A 16913-nucleotide genomic window follows, 5' to 3' on the forward strand; every position below is an offset into this window, starting at 1 on the left:
GAAGCTTTCACCATAACAAATGAGGTCCTGTGGTGAGTAAAACTAATCATATCCTGATGTACCAAAAAAAAAAAAAAAGAAAGAAAAGAAAAGAAAAAGATCCCCACCTCTCACTTTGTTTAGGAAAGATATCAGAATAAAATATTTACACTAATCAAGGACCTTATATTTTGGACATACTCACTTCTTACAAATCTTTTCTAAATGACATATTTTTTAAGAAGTTCAGTACTAGAAGGGCACCTGGGTGGCTCAGTCAGTTAAGCAGCTGCCTTCAGCTCAGGTCATGATCTCAGGGTCCTGGGATGGAGCCTGGAGTCTTAGGGTTCCCTGCTCAGTGGAGAGCCTGCTTCTCCCTCTCCCTCTGCCCCTCCTCCTGCTTGTGTGAGCTCTTTTCTCTCTCAAAGAAAGAAATAAAATCTGAAAAAAAAATAATAATAAAAGAAGTTCAGTACTAGAAACTCATGGATGAATTAAGGATAGGGTTTCAGTAGTGACTATTATATTATTTCTCACATGAAACACTAGATTGTCAAGCTAATTTATAAAATTTTATATGTAATTCCCAACTAAAAAAATTATTAGAACTGGCACAGACAAAATAAAATTTTTAGTCAGATATTTTCATGCATTATTTTAAATCAGTTTAAATAGAATGCCATTGAGCAATACAATTTGGTGATGGAAAGCAGAGGGGATCCTTGCTTATAAAATGGGGTTGCAAAATAATATTTGCTGACTGTCCAGTTATGGACTGATAACTAATTCCAGCAAAGAGTGATCCCTAAGCAACCTGAAGGAACCGTGTATGCTTGGGAAGTCATCTCCAGTGAGGGGAGGTCATAGAATTTGGAGACAGAGGCAGAGATTATCGGCCCCCCAGTTACTAACTAAGCAGTCTGGAACAAGTCACCTAAGTTTTCTGGGCCTCAGTTTCCTAATCTGTAGATTGGACATGGTAATAATACCACCTAACAGAGTCAGCAAATACAATAATAAATTGAGCTTTATGAGCTCTCAGTCATGTAAACTCTAAAAGATCTGGGGGTGCTTGTCTGTTTATTTTGCAACTTAAAAAAATGGAAAAGGAGTTCTAGTTAACATTTTTGTTTGGAACTCAAAATACAAATTTACATGGAACCGAGATTAGAAAAAAATAAACAAAAAGCCCAAATGAAAAAAAGAACATAAAACTGGACTTGACTTTATCAAACAAAAATTTTATAGCTGTTGCTGAGCCTCACAAAAAATAAGTAAGCCTGGCTAACAGAAGGATATGGAAATAGGGAATAGCTTACTCTAGAATATCCTTGCTGAGCTGTACCACTTAATGTGAATAGCTTTTAGAGCTGTTAAAGTTATAGAGGTAAATTGGGTTGTAAACAATAATCATAGTCATTAAAATGAAGAAGGAAGAATAGAAAAGGAGAGCAGAGCCTCTAGTCTACCATGAGGATAGAGAGGGGTCATTTCTACTGATGACCGAGATAAACTGTGTTGTCCTAGAGTCTGTCCTCAACAGGTGGGCAGATGTCCCATTTTATTATTTTTTTTTCCCGTAACTATCTTGATCTGTGTTTTACAACGTACTGAAATATAGTTCAAGTCTTTATGTGAGGTGGAGTATGGTCAGAAAAACCCAAGCATCTGATTAAAGAACTTTTAGCAGGATCAGAGCATCTGTAAAATATTAACTTCATTTAACAGAGAAGTCATTTCATAGGATGTGGGACAGTTTTAATGATACGCTGTTGTGTGTGTTTGTTTGTTTAATACCAGTATAGTTAATATACAGTGTTATATTAGTTTCAGGTATATGATACACAGTTGTTTTTAAAGACCAAATCATGCAAGCTTTGGGGCAAATCTTAATTTCATAATTTTGTAGGAATGTGTAAATCAATTGAGCCCAGTCCATGGATTCAAACAGCAAAAACATAAACCACACAAACGGCTTTCAGATTTCACCATGGACAGGTTCTTGTCATCATTTTCTCATAGGAAAGGGTCATTAAATTTCCTTTCAAAGAAAGGAGAAACATTGACAATAGTTATTGCCTAATGCTTATGTACAGAACTGCTGTTATTGTTGCTTGGCAACTAGAAGAGATTTGACAGGGAGTCTAAAGGAACTGAATGAATAAATGGAAATGTCAGCATCAGTTTCAGGGGATAAGAAGAAATTTACTATTGCAGGATTAGCATCACATTGCTTTTTCCAAGCTACATGATTGGAATTCACAGTGTTTCTGTTCTGCTTCTCCTGTCCCCCCTCCTTCCAGCCTTTTGCTGGAAAAGGAGCCCCTTTTGCACTATGGTTGAGAGGTGTATTCACGTAGAAGGTTAATGCTAAAGTATACAGAAGCACGCCAAAAATGAAAACCTTCGGGCAGCAGGGGAAAAGTTACCTCTGTTGGCAATCCCTTCGAATTTATGGGTACTTCACCAATATTCTAGCTGTTTCTCACAATGATCCTTCGTATTATATTATCCAGTTGATACAGATTTTAAAATATGACAAGGCTACAGTGGTTTCTTCTCTTCTGACCTTGAGCACTAAAAATCTGTCCAGATACATTAGAATAAATTAGATTGGATTAATTTAGATTAGATAGATGCAGCACTTAAAAGTGTGCTGCTTTCATTATTATTGAAGCCACTCTTTCTCTGTTAAGTCCTTCCTCTACAACTTGATTACTTGCTCCTGATAAACACAAATGGACTTTCAGTTGTGTACACATGGGCTCCTGTAATAGTCATATCATAGACTTTATGTCCCTAAAATATTTGTTAATCAGTATTTAGCTAAGTAACCAAGCCAAGGTTCTGTAATGGTGGTTCTCAGCTATTAGGAAGAAGGGAGGAGGAAATGAACCATGAACCATGAACCATGAACCATGCCTGGTTTGGGGCAAGCATTGGAATGTCAATAGGGAAAGATAGGAGTAATTAGAAAAAGCTTTATTGTGTTCCTTTGAGTCCTCCAAGAAGCAGATGCCAGCATGGGATTAGATGAGCAAGAGATTTCTTGCGGGTGGGGGCAGTGAGGGAGTGCTTATAAAAAAGAAGGGAGAGGAAGCATGAACAAGCAGGGAGAATCTACACACTTCCATGCAAGTCTGGCGTCTTTGAAAGAAGAGGGAGAAGGAAGGAAAGGAAAAGTTGGGTAGGAAGAGTCTGAGCTTGGAGTGCGGTTTTAAGGACGTTTCCCTTGATGGGGCACCCTGGGGCCAAACCTGCCCCCTGGGTGAGCCCCGCATCCCTTAGAAATGAGCTTCCACTACTGCCGGCCTCCATAGTCAGTGGCTGGGAGCATCCTGTGGGGAGCTCAGCTTGGGTTCAGTTAGGCTTCCCGCAGCAAGAGATTTCCATAGCGTCACGATATTCTAGAGTGTAACAACATTTTATAATAAAAAAGGAAATTGAAATACCTATTTTGAAATTCACTCATATAAGAGAAAAGCTTGAGATTTATATGTTCATTGAAGAGAATTAATAGAAAGTTTGAGAACCACTGTTAATTAGTAAATTAACAGGCAGACTCCAGGATTGCCCCTCCCTTAGCCAGCTGAGCCGTACCGCCACTAGTATAGGGAGTCTTAACTTCTCCAGCAAATAATAATTTGGGGGTCTTATTTTCTATTAAAAATGTACTCTATTTCTAATCACATGTAAGGAAACAAAGCATGTTGATTCTGCTGAAAAATTGTGTATCCTTTGGTAGATACCTCCCTGGACTTCAGTTTCTTTATCTGCCAAATGAGGGAATTCATGCAGAGGATTTCCAAAATCCTTTCCAGCTCTAATGTTGGATAAATTCATGGTCTTTCCCACCTTAGAGGTGTCTTATAAGACCGACAAAGTGAACTGCATCACGGGTCAGAAAGCCTGGAGGCAGTCGGCTCTGAAACAAATGAGCTGCCTCAGTTCAAGTGTAGGACATAATCTCTCTGTACTCAGTTTCTTGTAACATCAAGAAATTTGATTAAAACAGCTCTAAGGTCCATTTATGGTTCGCTGGTAGGGCATTTCTGATGTCACCCTGTCTGCAGACCCTTCAGAACTCTGCTTCTTAATCCTTGAAGATAACTATCAGTAAAAAAAAAAAAAAAAAAAAAAAAAGTATTGAAATGATGATGGGGATCAATTGCATAACTAAAGCTAACATTTTTTCTTTTATTGTGGTAAGAACATTTCCATGAAATCTACCCTCTTTAAGCATGCAATGCGTTATTAACCATAGGCACAGTGTCACACAGCACATCCCTAGAACTTAATCATCTTGTAAAACTGAAAATTTCTGCCCATAGAAAAGCAACTTCCCATTCTTTTTTCCCCCAGACTCTGGCAAGCCCTGTTCTTACTCTCTGCTTCTGTATGAGTTTGACTGTTTTGAGACTTCATGAGTGGAATCATGCTGCATTCATCCTGTGTCTGGCTTATTTCACTTAGCAGAATATCCTCAGAGTTCATCCATGTGGTCACATAGGACAGGATTTCCTTCTTTTTTTAAGGCTGAAGAGTATTCCATTGTATGTACACACCGCATTTCTTTATCCACTTATCCATCAATGAGCATTTGTTAATGTCTGGCTTTTTTATTGGCTGAAATTGTAATTTTAGCTATTCAACTAAGACTGAATGTGCAAATGAGTTTTAACTCTCTTTTGCTGCCTTTAGAGGAAGAGCAAACTAACAAACTCATGAAATCATCAGGAAAATAACGATCAGTCACAGTTGGACAGATGATAATTTTTACTGATGTTTAAACCAACATGCCTGGTTTTTTTTTTCAGTGAGTTAAATCCACCAACTCTCGTATTTTTTTTATTATATTATGTTAATCACCATACAGTACATCCCCGGATTCCGATGTAAAGTTTGATGCTTCATTAGTTGCGTATAACACCCAGTGCACCATGCAATACGTGCCCTCCTTACTACCCATCACCAGTCTATCCCATTCCCCCACCCCCTCCCCTCTGAAGTCTTCAGTTTGTTTCTCATAGTCCATAGTCTCTCATGTTTCATTCCCCCTTCTGATTACCCCCCTTTTCTTTATCCCTTTCTTCCCCTACCGATCCTCCTAGTTCTTATGTTCCATAGATGAGAGAAATCATATGATAATTGTCTTTCTCTGCTTGACTTATTTCACTTAGCATTATCTCCTCCAGTGCCGTCCATGTTGCAGCAAATGTTGAGAATTCGTTCTTTCTGATAGCTGAGTAATATTCCATTGTATATATGGACCACAGCTTCTTTAATCCAGTCATCTGTTGAAGGGCATCTCGGCTCCTTCCATGATTTGGCTATTGTGGACAATGCAGCTATGAACATCCAACATGCCTGTTTTGAATTGCTCAAGCCTGTTAGAATTAAAACAAAGTATGTAGGTGAAAACAAATACACTTCCCCCAAAGCGAGTGTTCCTGGTTTCTATGGCGTTTAGACAGTCTCCTTACTTCACACCACAGTGAAAAAATATCCAAGGTTGATATAATTTAGAGATTAACTTAACTCCTTTATTCTGGTATTGACTAAGAGGTAGTTAACTTCTTTATTCTGGTATTGATTAAATGGTAATCGTGACTTATATCTTCCTGGTACTCTTTATCTGAAAAGTTCTGTGAATGAGCAAGGGGAAAAAAACCCAGAGAGAGAGTGTATGTCAGTAATTATCTTTTCCCCCCAAAGTAGAGACCTTAAATTCCAAAGAAAAGGAGGAAAGATTTTTACTGAATTTTCTAAGTTAAAAGCAGAAGATCAATTAAAAGCATCTTACTTTTCTATTCTGATTAAAATCTCAAAAATAAAAATCCCTTGTAAAAATAACATTGCCTTTTTTTGTCCTCACTAGTAAGTCCAAATGTGGAATTCATCAGAGAAAATGTCTAGACAGACTACTTACCTAATCCTAATACCGTGTAGGTGTAACAGGCTGGCTAAAAACACTTCCAGTGGACTCAGGGGCTCACTCTGCTCTAAATTATGTGCAAATCTAACTGGTAGGTCTGGAAAAATATTAGGAATCAAGCACAGTTATAGTAAACACGCAGGTATATACTGAATTCATGCGCTAAATGGATAAAATGAAATGTGTATAAAGCTCATTTGCTTGTCTCAATATGGATTAGAGGGACCACTGCTGCTAATAGCAGCCATTTGATATTTTTTTTTAAACCTGCAAGTATCAGATTAAAGGTCAGAATTCTAATACGAAAATTTTATCATGGACTAAAATTAAAAGATTTAAGAGACTTTGGTTATCTGATTTTACTATTTCGTTAGATAGGAGAAAAGTCCCTTAGAGTATCTCTTGCTCTACAAGTCATCAGTTTATTTCTAGGAATTAAAGGAGTTATATAACTTTAAGCTGTCAGTTTTAATTTAGTATTACAACAACCGTTCAGTTAATTTGCTTTTTTCCCCCTCAGATGTTCAGTGAATTGACAAAGTGTAGACCTAGAATTGATGGAAAGAAATCTGGGTGACAGTGGTTGTTTTTAACCCTTTGAGGTAGATCGTATTCTTCACTGGCTGTAACATTTTTTAAATTAGGTAGGTTTTTGGAACTGGCTGACCAGGGCAGTAAAAATGAGGTAACACCATGTGACTTCTCAGACTAGATGATTCAGCCTCTTTCTTACTAGTAGGGACCCTTGTGCTGGTCCTCTGGGCTGCCGTATGAACAGCCTAACTGTTCTGAGCCCACCGTGTTGTGAGAAAGCCCAGACTAGCCCATAAGCAGAGACCACATGGAGAATTCCTGAGTTTACATAAGGAGAGAGAGAGAGAGAGAGAGAAAGATGCCCAGCCAGACCCCACCCGAGCCTGCGCCCTCTGCCCGGCTATACGAGCTCCTCCATCTGTCTGCACAAGAGACCCCAAGCCAGACCTACGCAGCTGAACTCCCAAATTCCTGACCCACAGAAATGTTGAAAAATTACAGATCGATTGTTGTTTTAAACCACAAAGTTCTGGGGTGACTATGAAGCAGTAGATATCTGGAATACCCTCTGTCCTAAACTAGAACTGATACGTTTGAAGTTATGATGTTGCATAAATAATGGAGAGGTGTGGGGGGCTAGATAGTGCACTCAGGTAAATTCGTTGATAGGTGAGCAGGCCTACCTAAAAAGAGGTCTGTCCTATGCTACTCTGTTTTCTTTTTCTTCCACAGCGTCCCTTCCTTATCTAGAACTTCCATTCCATTTCTCATTCATGGTTCTCAGTTTCTGGATGGACATTAGAATCACTAAGAAAACAAAAAAATAATCAATGACAAGGCCCGATTTAATTGCTGGAGATGGGACTTAGGTGTAGGGATATGTTTAAAATTCACCAGGTGATTCCAGTTTGTAGCCAGCGCTGAGCACTGCTGTTTGATGCCGACAGTGCCCTAATCTGTTTTCCTGGCTTGGTTCCTCTTTGGAGCTTCGGATTCAGAGATTGAGCTGCTTTCAAGTATCTGGATATGTGGAGACCTCACAAACCCCTCAAGTAGAGTGCTGCCCCTCTACCAGGGCTCCTTGTGTCTCAGATGACAGCACTGTCACATAAATGGTCAAGCCAGAAACCCGGCTCATCCATAGTCCTTCGTCTTCCTATTTCCTCGCACCTGCTTAAACACCAGTCAGTCACTTCTCCCAACTGATTTGGGAGTCGTTCTCTAAACTGCCCCATCCTGGCCTGTTTTCTGTCCCCTGGACACTACATTAGAACCCTGCCATCCACTTGACCTCCTACTGCTCATCTATATAGAAACAACGGTGACCTTCTTAAGTATGTAATGATCACTCTCCTCTTCTGAGTAAAACCATTCAATGGCTTGCCCTTAGAATAAGGCTCAAAATGACAGGACGGCTTGCAGAGCCCTGCACAACTTTGCCCCATGCCTTTTCAATCCAGCTTCATCTGAAATCCCCTTCCTTTTAACATTTAGTCCTGGAGCGTCATTGCTTTGAACGAGCTTTTAGTCACTCTGTCCTGTCCATTACTAGATGTTGTATGCTTTTCTTGGAACACCCCCATTTCTTCCCCCCTGCCCTCTCCTGGCCTTAATCACCCTTCATCCTCAGTTCTTGGATGGGGCTTCCCTGATTCTAGATTGGGATAAGTTCCCTTGTGCCTGGCACCCAAAGCATCTTTATTTTCCCTTCTGTAACATTCATTGAACATCTGCCTCCCTACACGATTAACTCCAAAGCCCGTCAGGGAGTGTGCCTGTCCGCCTGCAGTCCAGCTTTCAGCATAGTCTGTACATGGTGACTGACTGAATGAATAAACAAACAAACATGGGTTAAGAGGTAAACATCAGCTCTGAAGGAAGTTCTCGTAGAAATACTCTGGCCTCTGTACTTGGCTCTGGCCCATCCAAACTTCAAATCAGTTTGGATAAAATATAGAAATACCAACTAATTTTAAAAATGATACAAAGTTAGAAAGAATGGCTAATGCATTCCATGTTTTGGGGAGGGGGGCAAAAGCAAGGTATCTATAACAGCTGGATTTAGGGATGGGTCAGAATTTATAGATTGAAATTTAACAAAGACAAACGCAAAATCCTACCCTTGTATTCTAGTTGCTGCACAAGTTTAGGACAGGGGACACTTGTCACAGAAACAATCCAGGGTGTGTTAGTAGCAAAGTAAGCTCCTGTTTCAGCCAGTAATTGATGTGACTCCTAAAAGCGCTAATGCTATCTTAGATTCCTTTAATGGATAAATGGAGCCCAACCAGGACAGGTGCAGGTCCCACAGTCCTCTCCTCTGATCCAACCACTCCTGGAAAAATGTGCTTCAATTCGAACCACATTTCAGATGCACTTAGAGGAGCTTGACCAGGGTGGTAAAAGCTTGGGAAGCACTGCTGATTTAAAAAAAACAAAAAACTGCTTTACTCCATAAAGGATGGCATTCTGGGGAACACTGGTTCCTTGAGAAAAGTAAAGGGCTGGTCTTGAGGAAAAGGATCATATTTTCACCCCAGAGGACTAGGACCAAGGACTGGCAATATCTAACATCTGCTGTCTGGCCACATCCTTCTTATCACTGACCTCTCTCAGCCTCTCCCTCCCTTTGACATCTACTCTGTGTTCTTGACAGGATCCTTCAGCCTCTCCCTACTCTCAGTCCATCATCCCTCTTCATAGACCACAGGTGCCTCCATCAGCTACATTTATGATTCTCGGTCCCCATCTCCTGAGCCCTAAGATGTACCACTGTATTTCTTATAGTTTGTAACCTTGAGTCATTCCTTTTCTCTGCTCCTGCTCCTGGCTTCCTGAGAAGTGCCAGGGAAAATCATGACAAATCTGTGCAGTCCGGCGTTCATGGACCCTCACTCCTGCTCTTCATTTATCAGTCCTCTCACCTTCCCATAAGGCAGCTGTAAGCCTGTTCTCACTTTTTAAGGCCTGAAGCAAGCTCTAAAACTCTGCCTCAGGAAACAGTTTCCTTACATTTTCCTCTTCACAATCTCAATTTTGCATTATATCTTCGTTTTTCTCCTTTCCCAGAATTCCAAGAGTGAGAGAAAAGAAACTTCACTCCTTTCCAAAGCTTGCTTTTCCACATGGATTTTGATACCATTTTCTTTCATTTCCTCCGGGACTTTGTTTCTTAATTCATCTCCTGTCTTTCCTCTGCTCAAATTCTGTCTCATTGCCGGCTCCTGCCCTCAGTCAGATAAAGATACTCAACCATTTGGGGAAGATTAATTGTGCAGTGATTGTTTTAAGATGGTTTGGAGAGAGGTGAAAACCAAGCCAGAGAATTCAGTCAGAAGGCTGTTTGCAGAGTCCAGGCGAAAAGCAAAAGGAATCTGTGAGGGATAGTGAAAGGAAGCTTAGAGAACATGTGAATCAGAGGATTTTGTTGTCAGAATGACTCTTATCTAGTTGTTATTTATGACTTTGCCTTATTTTCCCTGCCTTATTTTCCCACTGTATCATCAGTTTCTGGGGGCAAAGATTGTGTCATATTCTTGTCAGCATACCTCACAAAATCTGGCTTGAAGGAATAGTTAGAATTCCCTCAAAATATGTGTGTGTGGTGCGGAGTGCTGCCCTTTGGAACGTGTATTTTTTTTAAAGATTTTATTTATTTATTTGAGAGAGGAGAACACGAACTGGGGGTGGAGGGGCAGAGGGAGAAGGAAAAACAGACTCCCCACTGAGCAGGGAGCCCAGCACGGGTTGGAGCTCGATCCCAGGCCCCAAGATATGACCTGAGCCGAAGGCAGGCACTTAATCGACTGAGCCACCCAGATGCCCCTGGAAGGTGTATTTTTTTTTAAAGAGGTTAGTTGGCAAGCAAGGAAAAGACATCCCTATATTAGAAAGAAGAAAGGGGTAGACCTTTTCTCCTCAAATTGTACTCCATTTTATTATTTTCCCTTTGCTGTAGGCAATCACCACAAATTTAGTAGCTTTAAATACCATGAATTGATTATCTTACTTTTCTGGAAATCAGAAGTCCAAATGGTTATCATTGGGCTAAAATCAAGATGTCAGCAAAGGCTGTGTTCCTCTCTGGAGGCTCTAGGTACAGAATTTGTTTTCTTTCCTTTTCCAGCTTCTAGAAGCTGCCTGTATTCTTTGGTCATGGTCCCTCTCATCTTCAGACTTAGCAATAGCTGGTCAGGTCTTTTTCACATTGCTTCACTCTGACATTGACTCTCTTCCTCCTCCTTCCGCTTATAAGGAGCCTGTGATTATATTGGGACCACTGAGATAATCCAGGATAATCTCCCCCATTTCAAAGTCACCTGACTAACAACCTTAATTCTGTGCAACCTTAATTTGTCATGTAACCTAACATATTCTTAGGTTCCAGGGGATTGGGACATGTGTGTCTTGGGTGCCTACCACATCCTTGGACAAGCAGCATCTTCATCACCCGGGAGCTTATTAGAAATGGAGAATTTTGGGCTCCCCCAAGCATCTGAATCAGATTCTGCATTCTGATCAGATTCCTAGGTGATTTGAATGTACTTCAAAGTTTGAAAAGCCACAACTAGCCTATCTCTGAGACCTTCTCTCCTTTAAACTTCCCATGATTCTATGAAAATTGCATTTTTTTCCACTTTCAAATCTTCATTATTCCTTCTAAACCTGGTTTCCTGCCAAAAAAAAAAAAAAAAAAGTTAATTTTGGTTTGTACCCCTGGTGTTAATTCCCCAAAAGTCAGCCAAGTAGAACATGACAACACCTCATGAATATTTTTTTGCTGGCAGAAAGTAGATGTTAGAAAAGGCAATTAAATTATAGAATTATCCGTGATGCAGAGGTACTGGTCTACAAAGAGTATTTTCTTCCTCAAGAATATTCATACGAGAAGTGCCTTCATTAGCGTGTAGATAATATTAGTGGTCCAGCAAGTGAAGCAAAACGTACACAGATGAGGTGTTTTGGAGGCATCTCTGAACGAACGGCTCAGCATTTGAGAAATGTGACCAAAGCTGATTATAAAATTCCTTTCAGAGTTGCAGGAATGGCAAACCCATAAATAACTCTGGTTCTCGCTGATGTGAAAAGGAGGTTGCTGGCTGTTTGATTGCTGTCCTTATTGTAAGGGATAAGATGAAGCTGCAAGACTGCAAGCTCCTCAAGGCTGGCACTGGCCATATACAGTGCCTGGTACTTAGGAAGTACTCCATCCGTTTTGGGCTTGAATACTTTTTTTAATACTGTCATGCTTTACACTGAATTTCAGAAATGCACTGGGAAAAAAACATAAAACTGGAATATTTCAGTGGCCATCTTACTAGACTCCTTACTTCCTTCAGTTCATTCCATTGTTCATCTATTCAATGAAACATTCATCTATTCAGGAAACATTCCTTTATTCGACAAAACATTCATCTATTCAACAAACATTCATCTATTTAGCAAACATTTATGAATCATCTACTGAATGCCACCCTTTGTTCTAGGCCCCCGTAAACATAAACCTATGGTCTCTCTCACTCAGGAGCTCATATCCCAAAGGGACAAATAGTCACATGAGTAATTATGTCAACACGAGTGCAGGAAGAGGTATGTGAACAAGGCTCATGGGCCTTCTCCATTCTGTCCTTCACATTCTAACTGGATTTATGTGTAAAATTGTCCATTTCTCCCCTTTGCCAATTGAATCAATTATTTGGCTTTATTATTTTTATTTTCAGCCCTCGCTGTTAGTGTTGCGTCTAGGCACTTGCTGCTTATTATAGAAAGTGAAACCCTCTCAAACTTGTGCAAGTAACAAGAGAGGTTATTAGAAAGGTCTGCTAGGGTCTCATGGGACTTCCAGAAAAGTTAAAGAAGCAGGGAAGGCAGGAAGTGAGGCAGGTCCAGAAGAGCCCCTCTTCATCTCACTCCGTGCTCTCCCAGTGTGTCGAATAGTCCAGACTCCCCAAGCGGACAGTCTGATTAGCCCACTTTGTCTTTTCTGCCAGGCCACTTCCTGACCCCTGTGATCATTGTCAGTACATCCTGACTGCTTCCTTCATATCACTCATTTAGCATGAGTTGCAATTATATACATTTTAGATTTACACATTCGCATGTCTTTTCCTCCATAGGTTTGTTGTGACCATATCTGTTTTGTTGCTACTGTATCCAGCCACTAGTACAGTGCCTGACCATAGAAGGCATTTAGTGAATAAATAATGAAAGGAGCAGGGGGTGGGCGTAGAGAAAGCACCTGTTGTTAGTTACCCTAGAGATGGACTTCCTTCTGGTACATCAGCTTGTGGGAGAGGGAGGGGTTGAGGAGAGCCTTGGGTCCACTGACTGTTCAGTGAGGCTGTGCAGGAAGTTTCTTAAGAAGGAGAGCTATATAAGTAAGGTTTGGCCATCACCCTAGCCACACGTTCTGTCCATTTCAATGACATGCCAGAGGGACCCTTCTTCTTCGTGGCCCAATGTAAATGCGCCAACACTTTCTAAAATTTATTGAGCAGCTAATATATGCCAAATTCTATATCAAACATTTTACATGCATCATCTCTTTTCATTTTTACTGAGACTCTAGCAGGTAATATCCTCATTTTACAGCTACAAAACCAAGTTTTAACAATTTCAGCAGTTCATCCAAGGTCCTAGCGCTAGCATGCAGCAGGACCAAGATTAGACCATAGGTCTGTTTAATTCCAAAGCTCCTTCTGAGATATTTGGCTATCTCCTCTGTAAAGTCCTCTCCCCTCCTCAGGCGAACTTTCCTGCTACTTTCTCTGTAGTACCACAGCACCTTGTTCATAAAGACAGCACAGGGTCACTATACACATTGAGGACCAAACAGTTCTGGCTCCACTGCTACCCTTTCCCTCCAAGGGCAGGAACTGTATCCTGTTCCCCTTTGTGTCCTCAGTGCCTAAGCCTTAGTGGGGGCTTAACCAATATCTGTCTGCTGGGCTGACCTTTGAAATGACAGGCAGTTACTATGCTATTTCATATTTTTAAAATTTCACAAAATACTATGAGTACCTAAAAGAAAACTGTCGAGTCTCCTAAATATCCTTCCCATCTTTGTTATTGATATTTAGAGGACAGTTGCATATTCTCCCTACCCATATAATGTTGAGGTCATATCACAGTCCACTGACTCCCCCGTGCCTCCTGTGTTATTGTGGACGGTAAAGGCAATTATGGGAGGGCCCAAACCTGCTGGCAGCTTCTTCTTTGACTCAAAACAGCAGCCGGATATAGCTACATGTTGGCAGTCTCTCACTCAGCAAATAGCGTTAAGTACCTACTCCGTACACGTTATTAGTCAGGCGGGGTGGGCATGTTGATTATGCAGAAAGGTCTGAGGAGAGAACTCTTGCCCTCATGTCACTTACCATCTAATAAACACAGCATGGACCCACTTAGGATAGAGAGAGAAGGAGTTAAGTGTAAGAGACACCTCATGATAAAGGCTGTGGGAATTGAAAGGAGGCGGGGTGACTTCTGGCAGGGCTAGTGGAGAAGGACTTCATGGAACACCTGGCATTTCAGCTGGACTTTCTATGATTCGGACAAGCAGACACCTCTCATGTCAAGGGCAGAGCTCACAGAGGTGGGAGTGGGGAGCTAATACTGGGCAGAGCAGGAGGGGCATTTGGAGGGGCAGGTTGAATGCTAGGTTATAGAGATGTAGCTTTCTTCTGAAGAAAGGCAGTAAAATGGCCGTGATTATACTTTAGGAAGTGCAGTCTGTCAGCAGCCTAGGCATGAATTTGCAGGGGAGACACTGGAAGCAGAGTGAGCAGTTACTTTATGTTTGTTGGGTAATACTGGGTCTTTACTGATCACACAGCTGTGTAGGTGGATTGAAAACCTTGGTCAGAGAACCATTTTTGAAACTCAGACATAACCTAAGTGACTCATCAGTAAGCCAAGAAGAATTTCTAAAGAGTCATCACAGACAGGCTTACAAAATGCACACTGTGAACAAGGAAATCCGCTAACAGCTCTTAAACCAGACAACTCAAGTCTAGGGGAGGTAGGTTAATGTGGGAAACTGAAACCAAACAGCGTCTGTGAAAGCCACAGGGCCTCGCTGCCTAGCGCAGGCCGGGAGGAACGCCAGCAGGGCGGGCCTGAGGCAGAACAGGCCGAGCCTGCCAGCCAGATAGAAAGCCCCAGAGAGAGGAAGGAAGGAGAGATTAAAAGGCTGAAGGTAAAATCAAAACAACTTTTGAGGTGCAAAAGACAGATTTCTCAATTGCAAATTGAATTTGCCAAACCAGATTTGAAATAGTAGAAGCAAAACAAGGGAAGCGTGATCTGAGAAAGGTAAAGCAATTGCTAAATGCACCGCTACCGAGGAGCTCGCCGTCCGATGGTCCGTCCCTCCTGGACCGCTGTGTTTGTGGCGTGAGGACCCTGGAGGGACCAACAGTGGGCTTCAGAGCGAAGCTGCTGCGGCAGCCACGCCGGCTCGGGCTGTGGCAGTGAAGTAGGGGCGCAGCCGCGCCAAAAACAGTCTCTGCAAAACAGTCACTGCAGGCGTGAATTTTATGAGCTCCCCGTATGCAAACTACCGTTAGTCACGCATCGATTGATCCGTTCCTCTAAGAGCTTCATTTCCAAATGCAAAGGCAGCCTTGCAGTACAACCTCGCCATAACCCTGCTTGTGTTGTCCCTCCTTATTTTTAAATGAGGTCTTTTTTAGATTTAAATCCTTGGACCCCTTATACTCCACTGCATCGTGAATAGTGACACCGTGAGGTGCCTGTATTTTTATGTGCACATACAAGCACACAGGATTTCTCCATCTTTCTCAGAGATGTTTTCATTGGAAAATGATGTAGTGAATTTATAAATAGGAAGGTGGAAAAACAATACTACTCTCTTCACATTAGCCAAGCCCTGTGATTAAAGCAAACACAGTGCTTGGCCCAGAAATTCACTAGAATTCAACATCACTGTGGAACATCTAAGAATAGGCAGAAATTCTTTTTCCTTTTCTTTTTTCTCATTTCTTTAAAACGTGATGTTCCTGTCTTAAGTATCTTCCTCTGAGAATTGTATGCAATATTTATAGTTAGATTTGATATCAGAACTCAGTTATTGGCAATTTTCTTAGGATATGTTTAGAGCTAGGATATATAAAATGACAAGGATAGATGTTTTCTATATCTGACCTATATATATATATCTATATTTTTTTCCTTTTAAAGAGGAATAGGCAAGAGTTGTATAAATGTCTAGAAAGGAAGTGTCTCCATAAGCTGTGGATTGTATGTTTTACCTTAACATAATAAAATGTGTTTTGCAGAGGAGAGACTGGAGGCAAGGACAACAGTTACTTAATGTTAATTTCATAATTCTGGGTCTTTACTCATCACACAATTGTGCCAGTAGATTGAAAACTTTGGTCTAATGTAATTATAATGCAGTTAATATAATTAATAACTAATCATTGCATTATATAGAAGGGTATGGCTGATATAGTAATAATGATAATTATTAAGAAATTTTTTATAATACTAAGCAACCTTGAAATGCTTGAAATGCTAGAATTTTATTTAAAAGAACTACAGGGGTGCCTGGGTGGCTCAGTTGGTTGAGCATCTGACTCTTGGTTTCAGCTCAGGTCATGATCTCAGGGTCCAGAGATCGAGCTCCACCCATATCAGCCTCTGCACTCATTACAGAGTCTGCTTCAGACTCTCTGTCCCTCTGCAAAATAAATAAATCTTTTTTAAAAATAAATAATAAATTAAAGAACTACATTAGAAGGGTACATGTAATGTTTATGCATAACTCCAATGGACTAGTAACTATTAGGCCAATTGCATCTGTTGTTGGACACACACTGTTAGTGAATTTCCTGGCCTGGGTGAAGGTGTTTTTGTTCTTGCTTTCTCTTGGCTTTTCTTTTAAAAAAAAGAGAAATGGGGTGATATTGGTCAACTTCTGGTTACAAGAATAACAAGTTGTGGGGATCTAATGTACAACATGATGACTATAACTAATATTGCTATATAATATACTTGAAAGATGTTGAGAGTAGATCTTAAATGTCCTCACCACAAAAAAGAAATGGTAATTATGTGATGGAATAGAAGTATTAGCTAATGCTGTGGTGGTAATCATTTCTCAGTGTATAAGTGAATCAAATCAATGCACTGTATACCTTAACTTACACAATAATATAGATAGATAGAGATAGGGCAAGAAAGCTGTCTTTCTAACCTGATGAATGAGTAAGAAAGGCCAACTTAACAAAAGAAAGGATGGTCAAGGGATGCCCACAAGACCTAAATCCTTTGCATGGCCTTGAAGGCCCTGCATGATTTAGTCCCTGCCCATGACTGGCCTCTTCTTGTATTATAAAAGCCTCAGCCGCTGCCTCCCTCCATCCTTCCCTCCAGCTACTCCTTCCTCATCTGGGCCTCACTCCTCAGCCATGCTGTTCCCTCTATGTAAAATGTCTTTCCC

At 40.8% G+C, this 16913-nt stretch overlaps 1 protein-coding gene across 4 annotated transcripts in view; it reads left to right on the plus strand.

Moving 5' to 3' along the window:
* The window catches only part of SPATS2L (spermatogenesis associated serine rich 2 like), a 161721-nt gene that overhangs the window by 84535 nt on the left and 60273 nt on the right, over nt 1–16913 (plus strand). The gene's annotated exons all lie outside the window — the stretch shown is intronic.

The sequence above is a fragment of the Ailuropoda melanoleuca genome, chromosome 2 (genome assembly GCF_002007445.2).
Source record: "Ailuropoda melanoleuca isolate Jingjing chromosome 2, ASM200744v2, whole genome shotgun sequence".
NCBI lineage: Eukaryota > Metazoa > Chordata > Mammalia > Carnivora > Ursidae > Ailuropoda > Ailuropoda melanoleuca.